The 17,142-nt window shown below is 40.8% G+C and overlaps 1 long non-coding RNA gene across 1 annotated transcript; it reads right to left on the bottom strand.

Annotated features, from left to right (window-relative positions):
- Positions 1-9,556: 9,556 nt before the first annotated feature.
- LOC132395365 (uncharacterized) lies at positions 9,557-17,103 on the bottom strand. Its single transcript, XR_009512586.1, has 4 exons — positions 16,648-17,103; positions 15,823-15,946; positions 10,637-15,357; positions 9,557-9,770 (listed from the first exon to the last, which is right to left on the bottom strand). It is a non-coding gene; the product is annotated as an uncharacterized LOC132395365 (long non-coding RNA).
- Positions 17,104-17,142: the final 39 nt, after the last annotated feature.

The raw sequence follows: 17,142 nt of genomic DNA, 5'->3' as shown, positions 1-17,142 counted from the left end.
CACGTTACCATGCCGCTCATTATCATTGCCACGTTCGACGATATTATCAAAAGTATAGTGGTTACTATTATCAATGGTATTTTGCTACTTTAAGTTAAATTCCCAGCTGATCTCTGGGATTTGAATTCATGTCTTGGGGCCAAGGGTGCAAACCCATAGCTACTAGAGAGCAGTTAAACTGCTACCATGGTGGAAGAGAAAGAAAACCTGGGCTTATCTTTGCTCTCTGAGATGACTATTGAATTGTGAGTGATATTGACAGAGGGCAGCAGAGTGGCAGAGCAGCTTAGTGCTGTTGCCTCACATTTCCAGAGACCTGGGTTGGATCCTGACCTCCAGCGCTGGCTCATGGAGTCTATTTTCTCTCCGTGAGCCAGTGGGTTTCCTTATGGTGCCCAAGTTACCTCCCACATCCCAGAAAAATAAGGAGGTGAAGAAGAAGACTAATGGAATTGTGCTGAAACTAGAGTGGACCAGGTGGGCTGAATGTTATCTGTTTTGTATATGTATAAGACAGAAGAGTCAATCCCCGTGGTGGTCGGGGAGGTCCAGCTTCATTATTTTCTTCCAAGTTGACCAAGTATATCTGAGCACAGATGCATTTACACTTAGTGGACACATTGCTGTATACCACCTAATAAAGTGGCCACTGTGTGTCTTCTGCTGCTGGTGGAGGGATAGGAAAGACAAGGAGATGGAGCTAAGGATTAAAGAAGTATTTGGATATAGTCTTATCCTTGCTCAAGGTGGGATCAAAGTTCAGGATGATTGCCAAGAATAAGAGCAAGAGGATTCATATGGAGCGATGGACCTATTAACCACTATTTCATAATTCACTTCATCTCCCCGATGAACATAAACACAGTCTAGAGCATCTAACTAGGAACTCAGCTGGCTGGAAGCATGATATAACATTGGATGTTTCATCCAGGTTCAGATGTTGCTAGGCTGAGCATTCAGGAAGCTGAACAATACCTGAAGGAGAAAGAAAAGCTACTATTTGGGGTGTAACCCTGCAGTTAATACTGTGATATTTCAAAGGTCAAAGTTCCAAGTAAACTTATTAGCAAAGTAAGTACTGCATATGTCATCAAGTACTATCCTGAGATTCATTTTCGTGCATATTCATTCACAATAGGACAGAGTAATACAATAAAATTAATGAAGAACTATACACAGACACTGACAAGTATGCAAAAGAAGCCAAACTCCACAAATACAAAAAATAATAATAATAACAAGTAAATAGTGCTCAGAACATGAGCTGCAGAGTCTTTGAAAGTGAATCCAGAGGTTGCGGAATCAATTCGGTGTTGAGTTAAGTGAAGTTATCCATCTGGGTTCGGGATGGTTCGTATTTAAGCATGTTACCCTTTGAAGTGCAAATGTAAAATTACTCGTTACTCTGCCTCTCCTTCCTTTAATATAACTACTTTATGGACTCTGCCCTTTTTCCTCCTTGTGGTTCAGTGTCTTTCCTCACCCTCCAGTGTCCTTTTGATTTTTTTCTGTCATTCAACATGGTATATAAACAGTGTGAGTGTTGTAGTCTAGTGGCCTCTTGCATTCACCTAATGCAAGTAAATACTGGACTCAGTCATTATCAGAGTTCAGGCAAATGAAAACATTTGCCCAGCGGAAATCTCAATCTTCTGTATATTTGGAAATGAGAGAAAGATAAGACTTCAATTTGACTGATACAATCATCAAAAACAAGCAATGTGCTGCATTGAAATGCCAAGTATCTCACCCTTCCTTTGTAAACTCCGACAAGTGTTAATCCTAAGTACAGTAAATAAAATAGAGATTGGCCAGACTCTGGCACAATGCTGACATCAGGCTGGAGATTGCCAGCGGTCTCTATAAGAAATTATTTCTGTATAATCTTAAACAGATTGGGGCCATTCATGTTAAACTTCACATGGTTCATCTGTAGGTCGGTTAATGGTGGTACCTGCAGCAAAGAGGGTACCATCGTGGTGGCATTGCCAGATGCCAGCTATCATTCTGGCAACAATGCTCAAGAACTCATATGAGGACCTGAATGAATAAACCAGGGTGGTTGCAGACTTTGTTAAAATAGCTGTAGATGAGTGTGTTCCTACAAAATCGTTTGGGATTTTCCCCAATCAGAAGCCCCGGATGAATAATGAGACCTGGAACCTGCTAAGAGCCTGGTCAGAGGCATTCAAGTCTGGAGATCAAGAATGCTACAAGAGGTGCAGGTATGATCTCCAGAAAGACATCTCTCAGGGGAAGTGGCGATCCAAGACTAGACTGGAATCAAGGAGGGATACTCGACAGCTGTGTTAGGGATTGAATGCCATTACCACCAACAAAGCTAAATTTCATGATACAGGGACAGCAGAGCTTCACTTCCAGATGAACCCAATGCCTTCTACGCTCATCTTGAATAGGGAGGAACCATCGCGCATCCCCATGTCTCCCGATGATTCTTTGGTTTCAGTCTAAATTTGACGGGCAGGCTGCTTTCAAGGCAGTGAATCCAAGGTGGCATTCAATCCAGATGGAGGACCTTGCTGAGTGCTGGAGGCCTGTTCTGGCCAATTGACTGGTGGATTCATGGATATCTTCAACCTCTCACTCCTGCAGTGTGTGGTACCCACTTTTTTCAAACAGGCTTCAATTGTGCCCAAGAAGAGTGCGGTAACCCGTATAAATGAGTATCGCCCAGTGGCACTTACATCCACAGTGATGAAGTGCTTTGAGAGGCTGGTGTTGAAGCATATCAGCTCCTGTCTGAATGGTGGCTTGGATCCACTCCAATTTCCCCTACCGAAGCAACAGGTCTACAGCAAATGCTAAATCGTTGGCTCTTCACACAACTCTGGAACATCTGGACAGCAAAGATGCAAATATTAGGATGCTCTTTATCGATTACAGCTCAGCATTTAACACCATCATTCACTCAAAACTAATCAGTAAACTCCAAGATCTGGGCCTCAATACTCCCTTGTGCAATTGGATCCCGAATTTCCTCACTTGCAGACCCCAATCAATTTATCCAAATTTGGACCTCCTCCACAATCTCTATCAGCACAGGAGCACCACAGGTATGTGTACTTAGTCCCCTGCTCTACTCGCTTTACACCTGTGACTGTGTGGCTAAGTACAGCTCCAACACCATATACAAGTTTGCTGATGACACCACAGCTGTGGGCTATATCAAAGGAGGTGATGAATCAGCTTACAGGAGGGAGACTGAAAGCTTGGCTGAGTGGTGTAATAACAACAACCTCTCACTCAATGTCAATAAGACCAAAGAACTGACTGTAGACTTCAGGAGAGGGAAACCAGAGGTCCATGAGCCAGTAATCACCATAGGATCGGAGGTGGAGAGGGTCAGCAACTCTAAATTCCCGGGTGTCACTATTTCAAAGGACCTGCCCTGGACCCATCATATACATGTTACTGTGAAGAAAGCACAACGGCACCTCCACTTCCTCAGGAGTCTGCAGAGATTTGGCATGTTGTCATAGATGTGTGGTGACTGGCAAGGAGCACCAACACCTTTGAGTGGAAAATCCTATAAAAGGTAATGGATTTGGCCCAGTACATCACGGGTAAAATCATTGATCACATCTACATCAATAATCAAAGATCCTCACCGTCCAGGCCATGCCGTTTTCTCGCTGTTGCCATCAGATAGAAGGTGTAAGTGCCTCAGAATTCGCACCCCCAGGTTCAAGAACAGTTACTATCCCTCAACCGCTAGGCTCATGAACGAATGGGACTCATTTAAGGATTCTGTTATATTGTTATTTCATGCTCATTATTTATTGCTATTTATTTATTATCTCCATTTGCATAGCTTGCTTACAGTTTATAGTTACTGTTCTATAGATAAGTATGCCTGCAGAAAAAGAATCTCAGGGTTGTGTGTGGTAACATGTATGTGCTCTGATAATAAATTTTACTTTGAACTTTGAACTTTGAATATTGGCCTCATACCTCCACAAACCAAAACACTGCACCTTCTCTCAATTTTGTATTAAAAAGTGAGTGGTGATCATCTGGAATTCATTGCCTGGGTGAGCTATTAAAAATTAAGCTGATTAGGACTTACATAACAGATTTAGATAGTAACTTGAAGGAAAATAACTTCCAGGTTTATGTGGAAAAGGGGAATGAGACTAAAGAGATTGCACTGCAATGAGATAGATTGGCCAGTTGAGTGGTGTCACAACAGCTATCTTGCATTCAGTATCAGCAAGATAAAGGAATTGATTGTGGACTTCAGGAAGTGGAAGTCAGGAAAACACAAAGTAGTCATCATTAATGGGTCTGTGGTGGAGAGGGTGGGCAGCTTTGTCACCCTCCCAGAAGATCTATCTTGGAACCTACACATTGATGCAATCACAAAAAAAAGCCTACCAGTGGTTCTACTTCATTAGGAGTTTGATGAGATTTGCTATGTCACCAATGGTGCCTGCAAATTTCTACGGGTGTACAGTGGAGAGCATTCTGACAGGATGCATCACAGCCTGGAATGGAGGCTCCAACGCATAGGATCACCAGAGGTTGTGGAGGCCCACAAACTCTGGCAGTCGCACCACAGGTACAGCCCTCTCCTCAATCGAGGAGATTTTCAAGAGGCAGTACTTCAAGAAGGCAGCATGCATCATTGAAGACCCTCACCATCTGGGAGATGCCCCCTTTGTTGTACCACTATCGGGGAGGGGATTACAAAAGCCTGAGGACCACACTCAATGTTTTAAGAACAGTCTCTTTCCATCTGCCATCAGATTTCTGATCATTCTAATCACTCATGAACATTACCTTATTGTTCATTTGCATTATTTGTTTATATTTGCAACTTATAGAATATTTTATGTCTTGCTCTGTACTGGCACCACAAAATGACCAAATTTCATGACTTACAATATGTCAGTAATAGTAAACTTGATTCTGTTTCAGATTCTGAAGTAGACAGCATGAAATTAATGGGATGAATGGCCTCTTGTGCTGTACCAACCCTATAATTAATACTTACGGAAATACTTAAAACATAGTTGTATTAGTTAAGTTCCGTACAGAATAGAAAAGTGTATAGAAATGCTTTAAGAACTATATATTATACTATTAATATATATAATACTATACATGATAAAGAAAGTAAATATTCTAGCCAATAACTACCACCCCTCTTTACAACAGTAGCACAGTAGTGGAAACTACAAGCAGTTTCAAACTCCTGTGAATTCACATCTTGCACAAACTTTCATGGTACAAGAACACATCTTACACAATCAAGGAAGCTCACAAATGCCTCTACTTTCTGAAGAAGCTGGATTATACACTTCAATACTAATGTCCTTCGACAAATGTGCAATAGAGCGCATCCTAACATGCCGCATCACTGCATGGTACAGAAAATGCACTGTGGTAAACAGACAGGTAGTCAAAACTGCCCAGTGCGTCGCCAGCACAAGCCTACCCCCCAACAAAGCCATACATACAGAACTGTACTGGAGAAAGGCCCGTAATACCATTAAGGATACTGCACACTCTGCTCATAGACTCCCATCAGAGAGGAGATGATGTAACATCCACGCCAGGACTTTCAGATTCAAAATCAGTTACTTTCCCCAAGCAGTAAGACTGATTAACACCTCCACCCATGATGCACCATCATTAACTCTCTGAGACGTGAGGTGAGATATCGGCTTTTACTGGCTGGAAGAAAGAACAAGCAGCAATTGACCACCACACTGCATCCTGGAGACTGAGGCCGGGGCTATGCCTCCAATCGCCTTTATACCAGGGTCCGTGGGAGGAGGCACGGTCCGTGGGAGGAGCCACAGGAGCAGTCAGCGGGGGGGCGTGTCCAGACAGGTATATGTAGTTCATCACAACCCATTAGCCCAGCCTTCCACAAGCTCACCACCACAAGTTTATCATTTCTTGTCAGACATGACTGTGCATAGCATCACTTTATGGACAATTATGCAATCATCTACTGTATGTATAATAAAATTAATCTAAGTATATAAGCTATAATATTTTTGCGTTTTTATTATTGTGTTCTTTATTGGATCTGAAGTAACAATTATTTCATTCTCCTTCAACTTGTGTACTGGAAATGACATTAATCAATCTTGAATCTTGAACTAAATGATGCATTCTCTAAATGATATATTTGCCAGTTTTCTTGTACCTTTATGTCCAGCTTGGTTTGGGAAAACAACGAAATGATCTCCAAAACTGATGATGCATAATTTGACAATGAAACTCATCAGATTTAGGACAACATTGCAATGCTTTTGGAGCAAAGTGGATGAGAGCAGGGTAGTTGGGAATGGAAGGCTGAAGTATGGATTACACTGCTGTTCAACTACATGGAGGGACTCCCCACCAGTGTATCAGAGACAAACGTCTAGAGTCAATATGTTGAACTGGGGGTAAGGTCAGACAGTAATGGGGGTAACCTTAAACACAAGAAAGTTTACAGATACTAGAAATCCAAAGAAACACACGCAAAATGCAGGAAGAACTCAACAGGTCAGGCAGCATCTTTGGAAATGATGCTGCCTGTCGACGTTTCAGGCTAAGACTCTCCTTCAGGACTTGGAAGGAAGGGGGAAGACAACAGAGTAAAAAGCAGGGGTAAGGGGAAGAAAGGTAGCCAGAAAATGATAGGTGAATCCAGGTGGGTAGCAAAGGACAAGGGCTGGAGAAGAAGGAGAGGAGGGTGCGCGGTCAGGGGAGAAAGGAAAGAAGGAGGGGACCCAGGGGAAGTGATAGGCAGTGAGAAGAGGTAAAAGGTCAGTGTGGGGAATAGAGGAAAAAGGGGAGGAATTATTTTACTGGAAGGAGAAAGAAATATTTATGCCATCAGTTTAGAGGCTACCCAGATAGAATATAAGCTGTTACTCCTCCACGCTGAGGGTGGTTTCATCTTGGCACAAGAGGAGACCATGGACTGACATGTCAGAATGGGAATGGAATTAAAATTAAAATGCTTGCCCACTGGGGTGTTCGACATTTGGGGGTAACTTATTCACCCTTCTTCCTCATTGTATCTACACCTTGAAGCTTCCTACCAATGACATTACAGGACAACCCTCATCAGAAGGACTGCAATGGTTCAAGAAGGCAGTTCACCATCACTTTCTTAAGGGCAGTCAGTGAGAGGCAACCAATGCCCACTTCCTAGAGTCATAGAGCACCATGGCACAGAAACAGGCCCTTCAGCCCAACTAGTCCATGTTGAACTGTTAATCTGCCAAGTTCCATCAAGCCACCTGATCATAGTACTCCATAACCTCCCCCCCCCCATCTATGTACTTATCCAAATTTCTCTTCAATGTGAAGATTGAACCCTCATCCAGCACTTCTGCTGGCAGCTTGCTCCACATTCCTACCACCCCCTGATAGAAGAAGCTCCCCTTCCTGTAATATAAGTATATTATTACTGGAAACGGGCAGACTCATTCAGGAATAATTGGGGAGAATATCTACACTCACAACGTTTTAAAGCTTTGCAGGGCTCATCTCTGGAGCGCTGTGGCTCTTAACAAACCCCAAGGATTAACAGCGAAATGCATCTGCTCCATTTCTGTGGGTTCGAGGCCAAAGTGGGATCCACAGACTCTGGCTGAGGTGCTCAACAAGCAAGGTAGCTCTCCCCTTCCAACAACTTTGATAGGTTTCTGTGGCCTCCCAACCAGGAGACATCAAGTTCCTAAGTACTCCTAAGCATCCTAAGTACTCCTTCTCCATTTTGAAAAGTCACAGACAGAACCTCCCTGGTCTTTGATAATGTTATTAAAGATTTTCTCTTCCCTCATTATTTCTCATTTGGTCATCCCTTCATGTCAAAATCAGTAACATCACTTTATCCATCCTTGGTGCTACGTGGCATTTTCATTTAAGAGATTAGTTTTGTCAAGCACACAGGGAAATGCGTCACTTGCGTCATATCAAATCAGCAAGGATTGTGCGGCATAGCCTGCAAGTGTCACCACACTTCTGACGCCAACATAGCCTACCCACAACTCACTGACCCTAATCCTGACTTTGGGATACAGAAGAAAACTGGAGCACCCAAAGGAAACCCATGCTAGTGCTTTAATGGGGGGCACTAATCATTATGCTGCCATGCTCTTTGCTTCTTCTGTGGCCAAACAGACTTACAGGAGGAACTCAGCAGGTCAGGCAGCATCCATGGAAATGAACAAACAGCTGACCTGTGACCCTTCATCGGGACTGGAAAGGAAGGGCGAAGATGCCAGAATAAAAAAGTGGAGGGAGGGCAAAGAGGGTAGCAAGAAGGTTATAGGTGAAGCTGGGTGGGTGGGGAAAGTATAGGGCTGGAGAGGAAGGAATCTGAAAGGAGAGGAGAATGGACCATAGCAGAAGTGGAAAGAGGAGGGGACCCAGAGGAAGGTGATAGGCAGGTGAGAAGAGGTAAGAGGTCAGAGTGGAATAAGTGAATAGAAGAATAGAATAATAATAATAATAATAATAATAATAATAATAATAATAGAAGTGGGGAGGGGAATTTTCTTACTGGAAGGAAAAATCATTATTCATGCCTTCAAGTTGGAGGTTACCCAGGTGGAATGAAAGGTATTTCTCCTCCATGTTGCAAAACAACTACTGGTTTCCAAGGTATTTTGATCATTTCTATCAGTATTTTAACTCTCTAATAATCTCACTGAAACATAATAACCATACTGAACCAGATTTTTTTGGCATCCTGCTTAATTGAACAATATTCATTTAATGTCATAGAAAGATTTTGCCCCATTTTAACACTTGAAGTAAGGTTTTTAACCCCTTTGGATTTGTAGGAATTTTTGTAGCATACTTGCTAAAATATTATGCTGCTTCTTTTTGAGACCAAACTAAGCAAAGGGAAGGAATGATCTCATCTGAAACAAGCTGGGCAGTCTTAGTACCAGTGCTCATATATACAACTGTCCAAATCTCTCTCTGATTAAATATTCATTTGAAAACCAATTTCAGGAAAACTTTGCAGTAGATTTCAGGTTGCAAAAGATAGTCCTATCTAATTGAGACTTTTGAAGCAGTTATCACAGAGCTTTTATCTATATCTGAACATTAAAAATACCAAATGTCTAACAGAAAAACATTCCGTTCTATTCCTTGCCACAATTACAAAAATATCATTGAAAATATTATATATTGCATTGCATCTCTTTGACAGCAAACAGTATGTAAAAGTAAATAATTACCTTTGCACCTTTTGCACACACTTAAGAAGAATATTAAATATCAATTTCTCCCTTTCCAATAAGATATTATGTAAACAGTATCACAGAAATAATAATTTTCAAACAGACCATATAAATGCACTTTTAGGGTCTATATTGCCATAGGAAAGTTACCAAGTAAAGTTCCAAAATGGCACACGGTGAGGCTTCAAAGTAAACTCCAGGTGTCGGGCATGGTCAAAATTTTTGATAATATTTTGGCATTATTACCAAAATATTAAAAAGAGGGATAGGTCATGCTTTGCTAAATGAAATGTAGAAAATATTTTAAAAGAAAGGAAATGGATGCTGGTTATAAGTACTTGCAGAAGTTATTTATTAAAGAGGCTTGTTACTAACAAGGGTGCATGATTTTACAGATAATGTCTCAATAAAGAAACAGTGCAAGGAGAAAGCGTATAAGAGAATATTTTTCATAATCAAAATGCTGGAGGAACTCAGCAGGCCAGGCAGCAATCTTTGGAGTAGAGACCACGGCTCCACGTTTTGAGCCGAGACCCTTCAGCAGGACTGGAGAAGAAAAGATGAGAAATAGATTCTTAGCTTTTTATTTTTTTATATCTACTTATCTTCTTTTTCTCTCTTATTATCTTCTCATCATTTTTCACTTGTTTGTGATATTTTTCATTAAAGGTTTTGGCAGGTGATGGGATCTTAATTTGTATTCTGCCTGTATGCATAATTCAGTTCTCAGGGAAACTGGAATAATATTCATCCAATAACAAACATGGACATGTCAAATGTCTAGAGAAGAACATAAGAAATTGCAATGATATCTTTGGACAATAGCAAAATCATACAACAGGAATGGTGAGGGAATAATTTTTTTCAAAAACAAAATAGGAGAAAATAATACTGTAAACAAAAGAATTTCAGCATATGCTAGAATTTTGAGTAATGCACACAAAATACTGGAGGAACTCAACGAGTCAGGCAGCATCTATGAAGGAGAGTAAACAATCAATGCTTCAGTCCAAGACCCTTCATCAGGACAAATAATATTGTACATTAATGATCATATTCTATAGAAGAAGGGGAAAATATTAAGGGATAGACCTGCTTAGATTTTTAAAGAGTGGTTCAGGTACCGAAGGTTATTTCAAAATTAAATAGCATTCTAGATGCCATGTAGCACAATATTGAGAAGAAAGGTATTGAGTGAAAAAAAGGACATTAGAGCTACATATGTTTGTTGTTTAGAAAGTGGCATCAAGGTCAGACAACATTCATAAAAGATACATTAAAATATAGGGATTTTTCATTGGAATAAAGGTTACGGGCAAGGGGAAAGCTAACAGATATTTCAAATTTATTAAAATTTCTCTCAAAATGTGTCAGGCCAAATAGTTAGGGCAGTATAGAAAGTGTTTACATACTTGCTTCCATTGGTTGGGTCGTTGCTTATGAGTTAGCAAGTCATGTTGCACCTGCACAAAGCTTTGATTCAGCCACATTTGGAATGTTGCTTATAGTTCTGGTTGCCACATTGCATAAGGTCCTGATACAGGATTCCCCCTACAGCTGCTGCTTGATCCTCTTGAGTTCCTCCAGCACAACGTTTGTTGCTACAGGAGGAATGTGGAGGCTTTGGAAAGGGTGCAGATGAGGCTCACCAAGATATTGCCTGGATTGTGGAGCATTAGCTACATCCAGAGGCTGGACAAACTTGGATAATTTTCACTGGAGACCGAGGGGTAACCTGATAGAAGCATAAAGTTATGAGAGACATAGATAACATAGACAGTCAGTCTTTTTTTCCTAGAGCAAAAATGTCAAACATTAGAAGGCATAGTTTTAAGGTGAAATGGGGTAAGATTTGCAAGGCGAAGTTTTTTTTACACAGAAAGTGGTAGGTGCCCACAATGCACTCCCACAGCAACTGATAGAAGCAGGCACCACACAGTGTTTAAGAGGCATGTAGACATGTACATGGACTGGCAGGGAATGAGGGGATATGGATTATACACAGGCAAGTAGGATTCATTTAAATTGGTGTTGTGGTCAGCACAAACATTGTGAGCTAAAGGACCTGTACTTGTGCTGTAATGATCTAAATTCTATGTTCTTATGGGAGAGGAAATAGTGAATGATGGGATTCACAGGCTAATGACTCGGTGACAAAGAGATGCAGTCTTAATCTTATCTCTGAAACAATGAATGTGGATGTAACATTTCCACAGAGGACTGTTCTATCACAAGCATTCTGCCAAATGATCTTGGATAAGTATTTGTAAAAGGACAGAAAAATCAACGTCGGTAATTCCATTTAGGTTGCTGAAACCTGTAGAAGATAAAAAAAAAACAGAATAGTCATCTTCTGTGTTGAACTATGTTATGATCTGTTAAAAGTTTCACATAATCATCAAGTCCAAAAAATAATGATTTGGTTTAGGCTATTGCGCTGAAATCAAATCAGTGAGATACGTCTTCAATAGATTAACTTAAATTCATAAACCTAACATTCTATGGATAGCTTAAAGTTCTGGAAAACTTTGTGGCTACGGTTTCATTGACCGCTGTCCAAATACTAGCTTAAGAAATAAGGACACGTTCCCTTTTAAAGCCCTCGCTATTTTTCTCAGAAATGGGGCGACTTGAGCAGGAAACTGGAATGTTAAGTATACTATACCCAAAGGCTCTGTTTAAAACTAAGTGCGATTTCTAATAGCAAAATCCCCATCCAACGAGAAACAGGAAACCTTCCAACGGTATTGTCACATAATTCTTGCTCTTCGCTTTTCAAGGATCAACCTTATTTGCCATATACTTTTACATGTACTGGGAAATTGATGAGGCGTGTTGGCAACATTCAACGATTATGCAGAGCAGAGAATTACACGAAAAGAAAGTTCGAAGTATAGATATGGAAGAAAATGCGCATAAATAGATACATACCAACATGTAGCTACAACGTAAACAGCATTAAAATGTGATTTAAGTTAGTTTAACACTGGAATTACAAGATTTAACAGATGCTTTCATAACTCGCGCAATATTTTAGCTTTATCCTCCCTCAATTTGATGTCCAGATATTTAACAGAATTTTGAACTCTAACGCATTTGTCCCGTAAAACATTTTTAAAGTGTGAAATCGCCGCTTCGTTAATTTAAGGGCAAAAAAAAGCTTACATTGTTTTTTTTAAAAAAGTTATTTTTCGAAATAAAAAGAACTATGTAATTTCGTTTACCACCTGTTGAACAATGTATGCATTTTGTCTGAAAGCTGAGTGAAACGAATGTCCGTCAAACTAAACAAAAACAACATTTTTCGTTACCAGCTCTCCTTTAAGCGAATGTTTCGTCATATTGCTTAAGATGTGCGCTTTTTGTTTCTTTGTGTTTGTAAAGTAGGAGGTGCTGAAATTGATTTGGGTCGCGGTCTAACTATGTGTATTTAGAAGATGGAGGCATCCCCGACCCGGATTGAGCTGGGCGGCCATAAACAAGTGGGACAAATAAAAATCTTGGGTGTAAATATGTCACACGAGAGCAAAAAAAAGCAACATCTATGCTGTTTGAAAATAGTCTGCCAATGCGAGAGAAAGAGCTAGTGCAATTATGCACATACCTCCAGCGCTACCATGGACTAATGAATACAGTGGTTACCATGGCTAGGGCTGGCTTCGAGGTGGACTTTGGGGGCCAGGCATTGTCTTCAAGCTTTACCCAAACACAGAGTCCCAGCTCTCGGCCGCAAGTCTGTGTACTTTGGGCAAACCAGGCCCCTCCTTCCTGGGCCAGAGAGCACAGGTTTCCTTCACTTAAGCATCATGCCTTTGAGTCTCTCTTGACATCCCCCTTCAGGAGACTGCCAGATCGTTAGTGAGCTACGATGGATGTACTCTTACTTAACTCTAAACAGTACGTGCTGGAGGAGATTGTTCACACGCCCGTACAAAGCGGTTGCCTGGATTCTTGGTCAATAGGTTTCAAACTCCAGTGGACTACCCTATCTTACTTTATTTAATAATATGGTCTTGTGATGCCCAGACCTTTCCAATTTTACCTTTTAATGGAAACCGCGGGCGCTTTACAATTTCCAAACAACTCTCGGCTACGTTAGGTGGTCCCAGACACCAAAAGTTCAAAATTCTAAGTAAATTTATCATCAAAGTACGTATATACCACCCCGAGGTTCATTTTCTTGCAGGCATTCACAATAGAATCCATGAAAAAAAAACTACAGACAAGACTGGCAAACAACTAGCGTGCAAAAGAAAAACAGTGCAAATCCCCCCCAAAAAAACTAATAATAAATAAATAAATATTTTTGAGAACTTGAGTTGTAGAGCCCTTGAAAGTGAGTCCCTGGTTTGTGGAATCAGTCCAGTGCTGAGCTGAGCGAAGTTATCCGGCTGTTTCAGGAGGTCTGTCGTTATTTTTGCAGGTTATAGTTTTCTAACTATAAAATTCAATCGGAAAAGTACATTATTCTAACATTATCTGTCTCTCCACCAATTCTATCAGCCTATCGTTGTCCGGCCATGGCAACATCACTTTGTTGGCGTCCCTCTATCAATCTCCATATTATATACGCACATTTCATCTACAGATACTCACCCACCTAAATTTTCGGTGTGAAATGTTAGTGGTTATCAGATTATAACTGCTCATTTTCGCGGAAGTTGATATTATCTATGTGTCGATTGTAAGGGTAACCTTAAATGAACTCGCTGAGTTGTGAGGCTTGTTTCATTACGGTATGTAGTATGTTTTGTTGTGTAGAACTAAAGATAGACAACAACAAAAAAAATCACCTTTTCCATCGTTGGAACGTCACAAAAACACTTCATTATTTGATATTAATTGTTCTGGGAGGGTGATTTTTGCCCGTAGATGGATGGATTTAATCATGCGGTGCATTTACAGTTTTAACTCTTCTGAAATCTCTGCATAAAAGCGAGAGACCTCGCACGGATCCTCTTGTTACTGTGCACTCATAGGGTTAAAATTAAGTTATTTTGTAAGCATCCTCGAATGGCAATAATCGCGGTTGCCCCTTATAATTTTACATGTGTCTTATCGATCTTTCAGTGGTGTAAAATGGCCGTTGTGTTTCAATTGAAAAGTTTCTGTTTGGAAAATTGGGGTGTTAACAATAAGTTAACATCGGGATGTTAACAATAAGTCATCAAAACCCACAGCTCGCGGGTCCGATGGGGGGGGGGTTCGTGGATGAACACAATCACATTGAAAAAGTTATCTTACTTGATGAACACCATGTGCGAAGTAATCTAATAAAACTCAACGTGGGGAAGAGAGTGTTCAGTTCTATTTTGCCTGTATAGAACGTGCCTCGAGACAAAACAAACCAATAAGAGTCCCTTAGCAACGATATGTTGACTATTGGGGTGTCCTCTGTGTTAACAAACAACAAATATTTTTAACAGCGTTGCTTGGGTTTGTCATGGAGGCGAAGGGAGACTTTACGTTTCATTCCAGTGGCAATGCTGAAGTTCACTATTAAAATATCCTTTTATAGGGAAAGTTCCCCAAAGTTAAATTAGGCAACAGAAGTAGTGGCTAATATAAAATAGCCGTTGTTGTCATTATTGTTGTAAAACAAAACAAGCATCTCCACTATGTGATCGTTTTCACGAGCAGCCTATATGGAGTGGGCAACAAGACCACGGTAGGAGTTATGTGAAAACTTATAATAACTTCTCGAGTCACCCCGCCCCGCGTGTTGTCTGCGAAAGTTACTTTGATATTGTCCAGTGATTTTTTTTTGAAAGAGGCTTGCCAAGATGAAAGCAAAATGGGGCTTTATGTGCGTGTGTGTTGTTTAGTGAAAGGGGAGGGGGGGCTGAAACTCCACGCTATCTGAAATGCGGTTCCTCGCCCAGTTTTAATCGGGAACATCGACAGGTGATTGTCTTTTTCACTGAACACATCAAAGTTCTTCAAACAAAATTCTATACACAGTGACTGCCACTGTATGGAAACAAAACAGAAAGAAAATGTGCTCGGTCAAAAATGGTACAAAAGATACAAAATCAATCAGCTATTGAGTGCCAATGAGCCCTGTCGAGGTGCCAAAACGAACTTTCTCGGTGATCGACACACTTTTGGGTTTCGTCTGGGAGGCACTAATTCACTAAGACAAAAGAAGAGACAGAATGCGTTAACCAGAAACGAACTCGGCAAGATGCGCAAACACAAAGCTAATTGGTTCGAGGGTGAATATTAGATTAATTGGTAATTAACCCTTGTCTGTTATTACTTATAACTGCATCCCTGTGACTATTGCCTTCGGCTTTTGTGCTAATAAATAAAGTTATTTAAAACAAAATATTGGGATATTTAAATATATTGAAAATGTATCAACATATATCTCGCGCAACCGGAGCTCACACGTCCTCCATCGTCTCCCACCCCACCCCCACCCCCACCCCCACCCCTCTCTCTCTCCCTCCCACCCCCCTTTCTCATTCTTAGGTATGTGAACTGTTTGAGTTAATGCCATAAACATATTCAAGAAAACAACTTAACCCCAGAGTGAACGGCGGTTGTAGGCAGGCGAGTTAGCGGGTCGCCTCATCAGACTGATTGATTTGTTCACCTCTTTTGCCATTGAATCCCTTTGCAACTTCAAGTGGCTGCGATCTGAGAGCGATGTAAAAACTTTAAAAATATCGCTACTGATGAATTCATAGTATTTGTCACTTAACCAGGAACGCAGATCGCTGAAATATTTAAAACAGTCATAGAACAGTGTGAGTGAGCAACTGAATCCGTGCTAAGAGTTTCTGTTCATTAAGTTAGCTGCTGGACACTCGGCTTTGTGTCCCTAGAAACCTCTATATGCCTACCTGTCCCCATATTGGGCATCATTTTGCTTGATGTATCATTTCAACAACAGGTTTGGCATTAAACTCATATTGCGGACCATCTTTGCTAGATCAGATTTCCTGATTCTACGCTTTCCATCCCCATCCTGAAAAGTGCCTGGCAGCAGTTGTGATTTAAGAGAAGATATTATTTCACAACCGGTTATCAGCAAACGTGGGCATCTCCTGCCTTGACTGCGGTGCCCAACATATCAATGTGTTTGCAGAAAATATTTCCGGCCTGAGTAATTGGTACTTCTTATGATTGCACACTGAATTATTTATATTTTATTTGATACGTATTCTGCTTGGATTATTTAATTAGAAACACTTGTCAGACGCGCGCTGTTCAAATAAATAATGAATTACTTTTAAAGTCCGCAATTCCTCTCACCATTTTATTCCCAAAGTGTCATTATTGTGTTCTAATGGAAGCGTGCATGTTAACTTAAGGAGTACATAGTTCAATACCCTATTGGAACATAACTTAGCGACTTTGTTTATTTAAAATGTAAGAAAATTAATCAATCGTTAAATTAAACCTTCGAAACATATACCTGTAGTTATTAACTTTGCAAACTTTTGAGGGAAGATCTGACCTCCTGTATTTGAGGAAGGTGAGAGAGGTGAAAGTCCATCGAAAAATATCAAAGCGGTGTTTAAGAAATATTGGTTTAAACGGTGCTGCTATGCATTTGCCAATCCGCCGGAACATCGGCTCGCCTAATGGCAGGCGTCAAAATAAATAGTTTAAGAAATTAAATCGGCTGTTTAATTTCAACCGCGCCACGGGTTCGTATATGGAACCAGAATATGTTACGGTAGAGTCAGTCAGTCCGGTGATTGATTAGGGCTGCCCGGGATGGGGTGGGAAGGAGAGGTGAGGGGGGGGGGGGAAACTGGGCAATGAAAATAAGTTGTAATTGATGTTTTCATAACAAGGAGAGTGAGTCCTCCCTCCCGCTCCTGATACGCCAGACTTCAGGTGAATTTTCAGAAACTGTTGGTTTTAGTGAACACATCAGAAGCCAATAGCTGCTCGCTGGCCAATC

This window comes from Hypanus sabinus, chromosome 6, assembly GCF_030144855.1.
Source record: "Hypanus sabinus isolate sHypSab1 chromosome 6, sHypSab1.hap1, whole genome shotgun sequence".
In the NCBI taxonomy this organism is placed as follows: Eukaryota; Metazoa; Chordata; class Chondrichthyes; order Myliobatiformes; family Dasyatidae; genus Hypanus; species Hypanus sabinus.
Note: the sequence above shows the minus strand (reverse complement) of the source record. Positions and strands in the feature narration are given on the sequence as shown.